Below are 13,672 nucleotides of genomic sequence, written 5' to 3'. Positions count from 1 at the left end.
TCTCTCAGCCTGACTTGGCATGGGCTCTTGTGGGATCTGGGGAGTAAATGAACAGATGGAAGCTCTGTGCATCTTTCTCTCTCTCTCTCTCTCTCTCTCTCTCTCTCTCTCTGCCTCTCTTTCTCTCTCTGTGTGCGTGTGTGTGTGTGTGTGCCTTTCAAATTAAGAAAATATGATGGGCAAACCACAGCTACATTTAGCAATCTGAATCTAGATCAGAGATTGGCAAACTATGGCTCTTATGCTAACTCTGGCCTGCTGCCTGTTTTTAGAAATAACATTTAATTCGAATAGAGCCATTTGCTTACATAGTAGGTAAAATGCTTTTGCACTAAGGTAACAATTCAGTAGTTTCAGCAGAGACCTTAAGGCCCTGAAAGCCTGAAATATTTACTGCCTTATCTATTACAAAGAGTGTTTGCTGACTCTTTTTTAATACAGAAAATCTATCTGATATTTATTAAACTTAGTTTCTCCAGCTATGGTTTGGCATTATACAAAAAGCATCTTAATGACACAGTAGAGTTAAAAAGATCTTTTCAAATGTGATACCCTTGTCTCCAAATATTTTAATCACCATAAATTTGCTTAAAAATACACATTAAAGGCATGTTTGATGCTGTAAACTTTCTATAATCTTGATACCACAAAATATATATAATATACTATAGAGATATGGAAAAATCTAGTTAGTACATGATACTTTGCTCACCATTCACAGCTTTCTTATGTGAAATGCACACACTGACTTAGAAATCCTAGCTTTTGAACTCCAGAGTACTTCTGAAATTTGACTATCTAATGTGCAGAAAAGTAGGTGTGTTGATAATAATGTGGGCTCCAAACCCTAGTGCTAGCCATGATCAAATGTCTGCAATTCCTGGGCCAATTGTATCCTGCAGAAAGATTTTAGTGGTGGAATCCTGGGTTCTCTCCTGCCCATGTGTTGCCCAGTGTTTTATTCTCAACCAGTGGAACAGGAGCCTTGAAGCAGCAGGCAGGCCTGTTTTGCACATCATCTATGATCAAAGTGGTCATCATTGATTGCCTTGCATGGCTGGAGCAATTGCAAGCAAATAGGCAGACAAAAGCAGATGTAGTGATCTGAAACAGTTCAGAGACATGATGTTTAGATTGGTGAAAAAGAATAAGCAGATGAAGAATGAGGGAAGTAGTTAAATATTTAAAGAACTGTCATGTGTAAGAAGAATTAAATTCATTTCTAAAGACTGCATGGAATTTATAGTGAACATAGTTTAATAACAAACTACCCAACTGACTTTCTTCAGAAGGCAATGAATTTCTTGTTATTGATGGTGTTCAAGCACAGACAAGAAGAACTGTTAGCAGTGCCATAAAGGAATTCATGCCTAAGCAGTCTTGCCCTTCCCAGAAATTGTGATTCTCTAAGCCTGTTTCCTATGAAGTACAATGAATATGAAATTATAGGTGCTCTCTAATGCCAGATTATTGTGACATGGCAAAGTCTTTTTTTAAAGATTTTTATTTATTTACTTGACAGGCAGAGTTACAGGCAATGAGAGAGAGAGAGAGAGAGAGAGACACAGAAAGAGAGAGGTCTTCCTTCTGTTGATTCACTCCCCAAGTGGCTGCAGCCACCAGCGTTGTGCCGATTCAAAGCCAGGAGCCAGGTGCTTCTTCCTGGTCTCCCATGTGGGTGCAGGGGCCCAAGAACTTGAGCCATCCTCTACTGCCCTCCCGGGCCACAGCAGAGAGCTGGACTGGAAAAGGAGCAACTGGGACTAGAACCTGGCACCCATATGGGATGCTGGTGCCACAGGTGGAGGATTAACCTAGTGTACCACGGTGTCAGCCCCAGACATGGCAAAGTCTTAAATTCTAAGTAGCAACTCAACTGCATAAGCCAGGTTGTTTTGGTTCACATATACAGATGTCCCTTAACTGTCCACAAGGCATCATTCACCAGCAAACACAGAATCATTTTCCCATTTTTAATGTCCTCTATATCTTCAAGATAAACAGGCCACAGTGGAGGCAAGACAGCGCCAACTCTGATTAGGCACATCAAAAATGCAGTGATGGGGCTGAGCATTAACTTAGCAGTTAAGACTCTGGCTGAGACATGGACATCCCACATTGAAGTACCTGAGTTCAATACCTAAGTGCAGCTCCTGACCCCGACTGCCTTGTAATGCAGACCCTAGGAGGCAGCAGGTGATGGCTCAAGGAATTGGATTCCTGCCACCCATGTGGGAAACCTGGATAGAGCATCCAAATCCTGACTTCAGCCCAGCCCAGCCACAGCCATTGCCAGCACTTAAGGAGTAAACCAGCATATGGGAGATCTCTCTCTCATTCTCTCTCTCTCTCTCTCTCTCTCTCTCTCTCTCTCTCTTTCCCTCTCTCTTTCCCATTCTTCTCCTTCTCCCTCTGCTTCTCAAATAGGTATTTTTATTTTATTTTTTTAAAATAATGAAGTAGTGATGCATCCCTTTGCTACATGGCATGTTAAAACTGACATTTACAATTTCAATCCTCTTTCCAGGGATGTCTACAAATAAATAAGATCAGTACATATTGATTTGCCTCATTGCAAGTTTTATTTTTATGATGAAGGGGAAATTTTTAAATTTGCTTATTTATTTGAGAGTAAAAGAGGAAGGAAGAAAGAGAAATCTGCTATCAATGGGTTCACTCACCAAATGCCCACAACAGTTAAGTTTGGGCCAGGCCAAAGCCAGCAGCAGGAAACTCAGTCTGGTTCTCCCACATGGATGATACAGACCTAACCACTCGAACCATCATTTACTTCCTCCCAGAGGGTCCTGTACCAGGAAGCTGAGGTCTTTATCAGAGCCAAGACTGAAACCTAGGCATTCTGATACCGGTGGAAGGCATCCCAGGTGATGGCTGCACCGCTTTGCCAAAACCTTGCACCAGGGAAAATTATTAAGAGATAATTTTCACCACTAATTCAAAAGTGCAATGACTGTGGTTAATTAATTACTCACTGTGGCAATTTTACCCAGAGTCTAGCACCAGTATACAGGTCATTTGTCCCAAATATCCCCAAGTAACCAAGTACTGCCTGTGTGCATACACATGTCAACAAAGGAGTATGTAGTGGGGTCAGGGAGACAGTGTGACACGAGGTTATTTCACTAAAGTCTTGTCTCAAAACTGTAGTTGTCAACCCTGTAAGATCCAGTGATCCCTTTAGATAACAAATATTTCCTGGTATCAACTTACTCTCCAGAAATGAAACTCTTAGGTAGTACTACCTCCCTAAACATGTAGTTCAGAAAAATCAACATAATACTTCAATGTAATGTAAGAGAAAAAGAACATATTTTATAAAAAATTAATTTATAGTCAGTCTGACACATTAGCCCATAAGATACCATAAAAGTTACTTTTTTAACCTACTTAATAGTAAATGAGTTTTCTATTTCAGAAAACTGAAATTTATCCAGATACTGTTGACACATTATATTTTTAAAATACAAATTAAGTAAAAATGTTCACATACATTGGAGCAGACATGTGTTTATAAAACCAAGAATACAACATCTATAAATACAAACTGAATAAAGTAGGTTTATTGATGACTCAACTCCGCAAATCATGCTGCTCTTGATAAAGTAATTTTCCTAAAATGATGTTTAGTAAATGTTTAACCAATGTTTAGTAAAATTCAGAACAAAGCTCTAGAGTCTTTCCCTAGTTAAGTGGTAGTTTTACTCCTGGGTAATTTAATATTTTTAAGAGTTACTTATTTATTTGAAAGGCAAAGTGACAGAGATAGGCACTGAGAGTTCTCTCCTGTCCACTGGTTCACACCCCAAATGGCTACAACAGCTGGGGGTGGGCCATGTTGAAGTTAGGAACCAGAAACTCCATCTGGATAGCCCATATGGGTTGCAGGAACTCAAATACTTGAGCCATCCAGTTAGCAGAGAGCTGGACTGGAAATGGAGAAGCCAGGAATAGAACTGGCACTCTTACCTGGGATGTGAGCACCCCAAGTGGCAGCTTAACATAAGTGCACCACAGTACCTACTGTGGGGAACAGCTCAGACTAGACTGTTACTGGAATTAAGACTTATTCTATGCATCTGCTCTCCCACAATATGGCGCTGGGAGAGGAGAAAACAGCTTCTACACAGCTGCCTCCAGTTCAACCAATAAACTGTAGGACCTGCTCCTGATTGGAGGAGAGCAGCGTACTCGGCGTGTGGGTAGCAGAGTTGGGATTGGTGGAAGAGGACTATAAAGGAGGAGAGAGACAACATGCACCAGGAACATCTAAGAGGAACACCTGTGCAGCCCCCGAGAGAGCCGGCCTGTGGTGTGCTGCTCCCCCGCGGAAGTGGGGAAAGTGGCAGGGGGAACCGCCCTTCCACGGAGGTGGAAGGGTCGGTAGCCAACCCGGGAAGAACCAGCAGCAAACCCGGGAAGGGCCGAGCAGACAGAAGAACAGCGCAGGGTCTAGTGTCGTTCCTCTGCGAAGAGGGGGAGCGACATAATGGTGCCGTGACTCGGATATGAAGCCTAGGCGGGGTCTTGTGTCGTTCCTCCACGAAGAGGGGGAGCGACACCTACCCCTACTCCTGAGTAATTTTAGTATATGTCACAGCCATGCCAGCATGCTTTAAACCGACTGATGAGTGGGTGAACCAAAATGCTTCACCCGTATCAATCAATCATAAAAAGGATTGATATACTGATATACACTACAGCATGGATGACCCTTGAACTCATTATGCTAAGTGAAAGAAGTCAGACAATAAGTCACATATTGTACAATTCAAATTAAGTGAAATGTACAGAAAAGGCAAATCTATAGAGACAGAAAGATTAATTTCCAGAGGCTAGAGTGAAGAGAGACAGGGGAGTAACTGCTACCTGGTCATTTGGGGGTATTCTGGAATTTGGTAGTGGAAATGACTACACAATCTTGGGAATATGCTAAACAGGGCTGAATTATCTACCACTTTAACAGTATATAACTTCAGGGTCAGCACTGTGGCATAGTAGGCTAGGCCTCCACCTGTGTTGCTGACATCCTATATGGGCGCCGGTTAATGTCCCTGCTGCTCCGCTTCCGATCCAACTCTCTGCTGTGGCCTAGGAAAGCAGTGGAAGATGGCCCAAATCCTTGGGCCTCTGCACCCACATGGGAGACATGGAGGAAGACCCTGGCTCCTGGCTTCAGATTGGCTCAGCTCTAGCTGTTACAGCCATCTAGGGAGTGAACCAGCAGATGGAAGACCTCTCTCTCTGTCTGTAACTCTGCCTCTTAAATAAATAAATAAAATCTTTCTAAAAACCCAGTATATAACTTTGTATCAGTTGTCATGAACAATTACATTTTGTGCACTGAGTTCATTTATGGACTTACGTTATTTAAGCAAGTTTTCCTGTTACTTTTATTAATGCTCAATGGAGCTTTAATAATGCAGTGGAATAATCATTCTTGAGCAAAAATGTACCCTGCGCTCTAGGACATAAGGCATTTCACCCCACCTGCCACACAGCACCCCATAATCTCTGTTACAATCAAAAAAAAAAAATAATTGCTGCATGAATTTCCACATGGCTCTCAAGGTAAGGTCCTGTGCCTATGGAGAGCTACAGCCCTAACAGCGTCAAAAAGGATGAAAACAGATAAATATGTGGCACTGCGACTTCTGAATTTTCCAAACTGTGGCACCATTAAGGAGTACCACACAGAGTTCACTTCACAGAAAGGCCATTCTAGTCATGTCCTCTGGTCCCTTCACTGTTGCTTCCCAAGCCAACTTTTAAGATCCTGGCGAAGAGTGCTCTCCTGTGCAGTGCCCTGTGAAATAGTTGCAGGAGTCTACTTCCCCCACCTTCCCAGATAAATGTGATTAGCATGCACAGTGTTTCTCAGCTTTCTCAGTATCTCGTATGGGTCAAGAATGTGTTTCTCCTTTGTATATTTTTGCCTTTATTGCCTGTCCTTCTGGGGTCTTTTCCAAGATGTCTTTGTCTATGCCAAAGTCTTGGAGTTTCTGTGATGCTTCCCTCAAGTAATTTGATGGTATTGGGTCGTAGATTTAGATCCTTAATCCATTTTGAGTTATTTTTGTATTAGCTGTAAGGTAGGAGTCTCGTTTCATACTTCTGCACATGTAGATCCAGTTTTCAAGGGTTAGCAATGGTACATTAAGGTAGAAGTTCAAAAAAAATTTTTTCCAGACTGTTTAGGAAGAGTACAGATTTTTTTTAGTTTCTTGAATTTTTTTTAATTCTTACTTTTTTTCTTGTTTCTTTTTCTTTTCTTTTTTTGCTTTTGTTTTTCTGTTTTTAAACATCATTCAAAGGACCTCAAGGCATAGAAAGGGCTTCAAATGGGAAACTGGGTGGCTGAGTGCTGTGGTAACAGAAGCACCGTGGGCTGCTGATGTCACTCAAGACATCGTTTCAGTTTTGTTCTTCATTAATTGGCCTCTTCTAAATGCTGGAGGCTTAAAACCAGGATCTAAGTAAGTGATGCCTAAATGAAGTGTTGGCACACACAAAGATGTCTCTAATTCTCAAAGTGCTTCCTGTTCATTGCCTTTTAGCTTCAAAATAAAATAGCCTCAGAGTGACTTAGAAGAGGTGGGCCTTGCAGCTCAGATGTTTTCGAAGGTCATTTCCCAGCCTGCTGATCTGTGCCAAAACCACTGTGAAGATGGACCAATCTGTTGTCTCCTGTGGGCCGATTCCATTAACTGGATGAGATTTTTATGCATCAAATATTCAGTTTACACATTGGCTGTAGTCCCAACAAGAGGAGAAAAGGAGTCAAATTATTTTTAAAATGTCTTTCCCTTCTTAAATGGCATGGAAGATTTTTCTATCCCATAGTAGGATTAGCAACATGTTCATTTTTTCCATGATAATCCTATTTGACCTTCTGAGAGATGCACTCTGAATTCCACAACTGGAAATAAAAACTCTCTTTATCTAATATTTTAATCTTAACATAAAATTAATGATCTCTCTGAATAAAGTGAATTTCAAGCCTTCACATTTGTTCAAGATTATATTGAAAAAGAATAATAGATGTGGGTCAGATCAGGGGCATTATTACAAAGAAACTCAAGATAGGCTGAAAGTCTATTTGGTTTTTTTAATTTTACAGGAAAATGGTGTTCATTATGTTGGTTTTTATAACTTCTGACAGCTTTAAAGTTCTCTGCTTTGACACAGAATTGGTCACAATGCAGTTTAAACATTTGGTAGAAAAATGACTCATCAAAGCCTTCACTGTGATCACTGTGCACTTAAAACTCCCAGTGTGAAGGCCAAAGGCCCTGGACACGTATGAGGATTCCTGGGTGCATCCCCTGTTCCATGTGGGAGCTGTTTTTCAAGAAGTTTCTATTATGGAAAATAAACATCAGCAACAGCCACATTGTGTGTAATGAACCCTTGTATATCCATCACCCAGCTTCACCAAGTACCAGGACACAGCACTTCTTGTGTCATTCATAGCCCCATGGGCTCCACAGTTTATTTAAAAAAAAAAAACATAGCATTCATAAATGTATCAGACTGTATCTCTAATAGATAAGCCATCCTTTGAAAAGCATAACCAAAAATACAATTGTCAAAACAAATAAACAATGCTAAGTCATTAATATCAACCATCAAGTCAGTGATACTTCTGAGTTTCTCATTATCTTGAAATGTTTCAGTAAATTGCTTGAATCAGGTGCCAAATAAGTTCCATTTATTATAATTGTTTGATGCATTTCTTAAGTCTCTTTTAATTTACTCATTTCCCTTCTGCCTCTCTTTTTCTTTTGTCCTTGAAAACACTTTTAAGGATTCATTTATTTATTTGAAAGATTTACAGAGAGAGGATAGACAGAAAGAGAGATTGTCCAACAGCTGGTTCACCCCTTAGATGGCCAAAATGTCCCAGCCAGGAGCCAGGATCTTTATCCAGGTCTCTCACTTGGGTGCAGGGGCCCAAACACTTGGGCCATCTTCTGCTGCGTCCCCAGGCCATTTCAAGGGAGCTGGATCAGAAGTCAAGTAGCTGGGACACGGACCAGCTCCCATATAGGATGCTGGGGACTCGGGCAGCAGTTTTACCTGCTGTGCCACAACACCAGCCCCTCCTTGAAAACATTTTTATGCAGTGGTTTGTTTTTGTCCTGTAGAATCTTCCCAAAGTCTACATTTTTATGGATTGTATCTCCTTGGTATTGTTGAAAATGTTCCTTGCTTTGTCTCTTGGATTGCCTATGAGTTAGTAGTTAAGTCTAGAGATTTGCTCAGATTCATACTTTATTTTTAAATTCTTTGCTAAGGTAAGACTTCTTTTTAGGTGCAAATGTGTACTTCCATGAAGAGATGCGTAATATTCAATTGTCTCTTTTCAAGATGATATTGATTTTTAAATCAATTCCAAATATTATGTTGCAAATTCTACCATTCCTTCCTTGTTAGCTAAATGCTCCTCTGAATTTCCTCACATCATTATCCAGAGGTGCAGATTTTCTAAGAAAGTATCATATCATTGATTCTCTCTATCAGCTTTCAAAATACTGAGGCATTTCACCAGCAAACTCCAAAGTGACTGGTGGGTTCTGACTGTCACTTTGACTTTAAAGAAGTAAACACATTTGCTGTGTCTTAATTCTTTGCCACGTGTTGTCCTTAGTGATCATTAAATTAACTCCATCCTCTTCAGCCAGTTGAAATTTAATGAAGGCTTGCCAGGGGCTATCAAAAACAGACCAAAAAAAAAAGATTCTGGTAGGGATCCCAAGAGCTTCCTGCAGATGAAGAACTCTTTTCCTTGATCGAGTACAAATGCTCTTTCATCTCCTTCAGGCTCCTCCAAAGTCATAACAACATTGGAGGTTGGCTCTCAGAGGGCCGATGGTGGTTCATATGGTCCAAAAGGGACTTACTACCCAATTAAATGTAGTCACTCACCAGGTCACCAGAGTTTCTTTATGTAAAGCTGTAGTAAGATATCAGTCTTCTGATCTCAGCACTCTTTTCTTTTTTAACTGTTTAAAACTTAGAGAAAGGGAGCAAATTTCATGTATTACACAGTTTTAAGACCATAATGAAACACCCTCCCATCTCTCCTTCCCTCATTCCCATCTTCCCTCCCTCTCTCCTCCTTTTCTTATCTTTATTTTAATTTTTACAATGACATACTTTGAATTTTCCTTATAATCACAAGCTTTACTCTCCACTAAAAAAGGAATTCAACAAGTAGTGAGGAGAAAAACCGCTGTTCCTCAAGAATTTAGACAAGTGCTATAAGCAATAATCAAATCTCAAAATGTGAATTTTGCTCCTATACATTATATTTTTGTACTCTGTTTAACCCAGTATCTTAGAATAGTCATGCCATGTTACCAGTTTCTTATTCCTCTTATCATCCCCTTAAAGTTATCCTGATTATTGAGACTGGTCTTGGGGACGTTCTAGGTACTTGACAAAACAAACGTGAGATGGCAAGAACAATAATGCCCCTTCTTATAGTATATTTGCATGTTCCAATAGACTGTGGTGGCACATATGTCATATTTGCTCTTGATTAGAACTTCAGTCCTTGCAGATCAACACAAAGTTCATTCCCTAGGGAAAAAAGGAAGATTGAGACAGTGTTACTGAGTAAGTGCTTTGTAGAGAGCAAATCTGATTTTAGGAAGTCCTGGTTGGTTGAGCAGAGGTAAGGAAAAAGATAGAGGATAAAGAGAAGAGGTTTTAAAATGTTTCAAAAGCTTTTCCCTGGGAGAGGATAAGCCATTGATAGCGATCTTACTACTGTTGGGCATTTTGCTTTACCTAATAAACTGGATCTTTTTTCCTGCTGGCTGGAGATATAACGTGAGCATAATTTCTTAAGCATGTTTCAAGTAGACGGTTGCAGTCGTAATGTAATATGGTCTAATGCTCTCCAACCATTAGCTGTTTCTCTCCATCACAGTTGCTGTTACACCGCACGGTTCAGTGATGTTGGAAGTTAAGTGGGGACTGGCTGAAAAGTGAAGCAATGATTTTGTTCTCCAAGCAAGGTAACAACATTTACGCAATAAGAGGAAATAAAATGTTTCTGTTAATGACTCTTTAAAGAAACAATTGACTAAAGCAAAACAAAACAAAAGGAAAAATAAATAGCTGTGATTCAAATTGACATGAAAGCAAAGGTATTTCAACAAAGGAGTTACAGATGCTGGCTAACATCTCTGCACCTTTGTTTGCTGTTACTGGAACCGCTCTCTCCTTAGAGATGGGCTGGGACCACTGGTTGATTTGATGGGCTACAAGGAAACGTGTGGAGACTACAGTCCTCAGTTTAAAATGTCTAAATAAAATGGAAAAAAAAAACAGACAGATTTTACCAGATATCTATATTTAGATTTCTTATATATCACACATCTAGACTGTAGGGTAACAAACTTTTTCTGAAAAGAATCAGATAGTAATAATTTCAGACTTTGCAGGCAACTGCTGAACTCTGCCATCATACTGTGGAAGAAGCCATAGATAAAAGAAATGAAGAAGATGGCATTTCAATATGATCTATCTGCAAAGTTATTTACAAAAACAAGCAACAGGCCAGATTTCGAGTGCAAGCCACAACAGGCAGACCTCTGATGTGGAAGATGACAGAATGCCTGGCTTTCATCTGAGAACTTGGCATTCCATTGCCAATGGGAAAGAAAAGGTGCAGATGCAGAATAATTTTTCTAAACAAGTAGCTCAGATTGGGGACAAGATCAGAATTCTACAGGGGAAAAATTTTCAGTGACTTATGAAAAAAGGTTGTGTGGCTAAGGTGTCTGGGGGTGGTGGGATTTTATCTTAGCAGAGAGAACCACTCTCCCAGTACAAAGTCCAGTGTGAGGACCAGGCCTCAATATTCCCTTTGAAAGTTCTCCATGTTGTTCTAAAGCACAGCCAAGGAAGACAACCACGTTTCCCGGTATTAAGGGCATGTGGCATTGGGATGACATTTGGATCTATGAAGAGGAGGCAATGCAGAATTCAGATCAGCATTCAGTGATGTGTCCCCTAACCATATGTTGGTGAACCAAATCATCCAGGAAATTCAGCGCTCAACATGGTGGCAATCCCTAATCTTCCCACTGTACCACCTGACTCTTGTCTTAGGTAAGGGGCTGGCAGCCTGCAACCCACCTTATGCCTTTGTACAGCCTGTGAACTAGGAGTAGTTGTTTACATTTTTTTGTATGATTGAAACAAAAAGTTTAAAGAATGCTATTAGGGATTTGTGAAAATTTTATGGAATCCAAATTTCAGTCTCCACACAAATGTTTACTGGACCTCAGCTGAACGTCTTCATTTATGTGTCATCTGTGGTGGTTTTCACTCATAGCAGAGTTGAATCATTGTAACAGGACCGGGTGGCCCACAAAGACTATATATTTATTATTGGATCTGCATTAGTTTTTTTTTTTATTTTTATTTTTTTTGCCAGGCAGAGTTAGACTGAGAGAGAGAGACAGAGAGAAAGGTCTTCCTTCCATTGGTTCACTCCCCTGATGGCCGCTATGGCCTGCACTGCGCTGATCGGAAGCCAGGAGCCAGGTGCTTCCTCCTGGTCTCCCATGTGGGTGCAGGGACCCAAGCACTTGGGCCATCCTCCACTACACTCCAGGGCCACAGCAGAGAGCTGGACTGAAAGAGGAGCAACCGGGACAGAATCTAGCACCCCAACCAGGACTAGACCCCAGGGTGCCGGCGCCGCAGGCACAGGATTAGCCTAGTGAGCCATGGCACCAGGCACCAGTCCTGTATTAGTTTTCTATGGTTGTGACAAAATACTTGGCACTGAATAATGCATGAAGAAAAGAGGATTTTTTTTTAGCTTCCAGTTTTGGTAGCTGAAAGCCAAAGATTGGTGGCCTCCTCTATTCAGGCTCTGAGAAGGCTCCTCTGGCTGTCTCACAGCATAGACAAGAAGTAGAAAGAGAGAGGATCACGTGCAGAAGGGGCCAAGTGTATGGTCTCTTCCAAACAACCCCCTCTTGGCATGTCCTGACTCACTCTGCAGGACCAGCATTCATCCCCACAAGCGAAGAGTCCCTGTGACCTCACTACTTTCCACTGGGTACCACCTCTTCAAGGTTCTACCACCTCAGGTCCACCATGCTGTGGACCAGGCTTCCAGCACATACACCTTTGGGGGATCAACCACATTCAAACCATAGCATAATCCTTTACAGAAATGGTTGCCAGCTTTTGTCTTAGAGACTAAAGACTGCTGTGTTTGGGAAGAACAGCAATTATAACAGGAGGTCATCCCAACGAATGTGTGTGCTTCCCTCAAGTTGCTCTGAACCAGGCTTCCTTCATCTGACACAAGGCTTTGACTTTTTAAAGATTTGTTTATCGGGGCCTGCATGGCGCTGGCATCCCATATGGGCACGGGGTTCTACTCCTGGTTGCTCCTCTTCCAGTCCAGCTCTCTGCTGCGGCCATGCAGCAGTGGAGGATGGCCCAAGTGCTTGGGCCCCTGCACCCACATGGGAGACCAGGAAGAAACACCTGGCTCCTGGCTTCGGATCGGCGCAGTGCAGGCCGTAGCGGCCATTAGGGGAGTGAACCGACAGAAGGAAGACTTTTCTTTCTCTCTCTCTCTCACTGTCTATAACTCTACCTGTAAAATAAAAAAAAAAAAAAGATTTGTTTATCTATGTATCTCTTTATCTGTGTGTCCGTCTGTTTGTCTATCTATCTATCTATCTATTTGAAGGCAGAGTGACAGAGACAGAGACAGAGAGAGAGAGATCTTTCATCTGTTGGTTCACTCCCCAGATGGCCACAACAGCCAGGGCTGAGCAAGGCTGAAGCCAGGAGCCTGGAACTCCATCTGAGTCTGTCAGGTGAGTGGCAGGTGTCTGACTCCTTGGATCATCCTCTGCGGCTTTCCCAGGCATGTTAGCAGGCAGCTGATTTGGAAATGTAGCAGCTGGAACTTGAACCAGTGCCCCAATAAGGAATGCCAGCAGTGCAAGTATTGGCTTAACTTACTATGACACAATGCTGGCCCACTGAGGTATATAACTTTTTGTGCCTTTGACACACTGGGGAGTCTGGAGACATCTTTGATCCCTTTTTAGGATAATAGTTTCTAAATGAATAAAATGAATAACACAAGATTTAAAGAAAAAATCTCATTAAAATTAGTAATCAAAACATTAAAAATAAAATTTGAGATATAGTAAGATGCATTTTTATTAAAACATTAAGTAACAAACCTAGAAGCAGGTTTAATAGCTATCATAATTTTAAAGTAGTCTTGAGGGTAAAAAATATTTTTGGAATATCTAAAATGACTATAATATGATATAAAAAAATCTGTGATTTCTCCAGATGACAAAATCATGGATAATGCTAATATCCTGGTGGTTATTTGCATACATTCATAATAGAAGGAAATGCTAAGTTTAGATTTTCTGAAAATACTGATGTAGCATTTCCTAAGTTTCTGGAGTACTTGAATTTCATTCGTAGATCAAGGGATCTGTGAACTCCAGGCTAAAAATACCTTAGAGGCTCTGTCCACTGGGGCTCTGCACACAGGGAAGAGAAAGTAGGCACCATGGACCATTCCAGAGATGTTGAGAGACAGAGCTGGAAGTGGTATCAGATACAACTGTCCACATTCCACTGGGCA

The sequence above is a fragment of the Oryctolagus cuniculus genome, chromosome 10 (genome assembly GCF_051225735.1).
Source record: "Oryctolagus cuniculus isolate XC-2025 breed Fujian yellow rabbit chromosome 10, ASM5122573v1, whole genome shotgun sequence".
NCBI classification, from domain to species: domain Eukaryota; kingdom Metazoa; phylum Chordata; class Mammalia; order Lagomorpha; family Leporidae; genus Oryctolagus; species Oryctolagus cuniculus.
The sequence above is the reverse complement of the archived record's forward strand: the minus strand, read 5'-3'. Positions refer to the sequence as shown.